Here is a 1637-nt window from a genome sequence, read left to right as displayed (position 1 = left end):
GTGGGAGTTGAAGTCCAAAACACCTGGAGAGCCGAAGAATGCTCATGCCTAATCTATACTCCAGCATTAATTTAGTTTATCACTACTTAAACTACCACGGCTCAATGCTATTGCATCCTGCGAGTTGTATTTTGGTAAGCCCTCTTTGGCAGAGAGGGCTAAAGACCTACAGCATTCATGATTCTATAATCTAGTGTTGAGCTGTGGCAATTAAAACAGTGACAAACTTGTTGGAGCATGTAAAGATCAGTTGTTGAGTGTGTTATCTGAAAATGCAAAGCACAAAGCTGATTGGTTGGACTACACCCGAGAAGCTAGCTGAGCCTGGGAGTTTTGGCAACAGTTAGATATTTAGGTTTTCTGTGCAGGAGCTTACCAGGACAGGTTTGCTTCTGGGCTGCTGGAAGATCTTTCACGTGGATGCCTAAGGACTATTTGAATCTCCCTCAGGGGACATTGTGTGAGTCAATGCAACTGTTCACATGACTATATAAATATTGGGTGATACTTATGCTTTGTAAAAGAGTAAATGCCTTGTTCTTTACCGATCGTCTGCGTGGTATACCTTTTCTCTGGCAAGACAGTGTGTGGACTGGTAAAACGTGAACTATACGTAATTTTCATCCTGCCACAAAACTGCATTAATTCTCGAGTGTAGATGGACCTTAAATGAGTACATTTATCTTAGTTTTACCTCCACATATTAAGTGTTGATATATACTCATCCACTTGTATTTTTGCACCCAGCCCTCCAGTATTTAGAGCAGAGAATCCAGTTTCAATTTCTAAAACAGAAAACATAGATAATGGAAGATGGCAAACAGATATCACAACCTGGTGGTTTATTGCTATTTTTAAAGGTCTGTGAAATGTAATTTAAATACTATTCCAAGTAATTTTAAAATTAGTTAGGTTTTAATTTTTTTAATTTACTATATTTAAACTAAAACAAAAAAAATATCACTGAAACAAAAAACTACCTTCAGATCATTAAAAACCCTTGGTATTATTTAAGTAAGAATTTAATTAGGGCTAAATTGAAAAATAGGGGCCCCTAGTGGTACAGCAGGTTAAACTGCTGAGCTGAACTTGCTGACCGAAGGTTTGTGGTTCGAATCCAGGGAGCGGGATGAGATCCCACTGTTAAGCCCAGTTTCTGCCAACCTAGTAGTTTGAAAACATGCAAATATGAGCAGATCAACAGGAACCACTCCGGTGGGAAGATAACTGCTCAATGCACTCATGCCGGCCACATGACCTTGGAGGTCTCTACAGACGACGCCAGCTTCTTGGATTAAAATTGGAGATGAGCACCACCCCCCAGAGTCGGACACGACTACACTTAATGTCAAGAGGAAACCTTTACCTTAAACTGAACACTAGCATTTTAACTGTTTTATCACATCTTCAAATTTGTCTACTTGACAATTTTCTCTTTCATCTCAAAATATTATTCCAAAACACATACATTATCATTTAGTTTACATCTTAGTGACCAGAGACAGGGACATCTTATATTTTGTCTACGATCTTACTCCACAGTACATTTTTTTGTTTGGATCGATTCTTATCACTTCTCAAACCTTGATAATTGAACTTGTTTAAAATCCAAAATAAATGGAATGAAAATGCAACCA

This window comes from Anolis sagrei, chromosome 3 (genome assembly GCF_037176765.1).
Source record: "Anolis sagrei isolate rAnoSag1 chromosome 3, rAnoSag1.mat, whole genome shotgun sequence".
Classification (NCBI taxonomy): Eukaryota; Metazoa; Chordata; class Lepidosauria; order Squamata; family Dactyloidae; genus Anolis; species Anolis sagrei.
The sequence above is the reverse complement of the archived record's forward strand: the minus strand, read 5'-3'. Positions refer to the sequence as shown.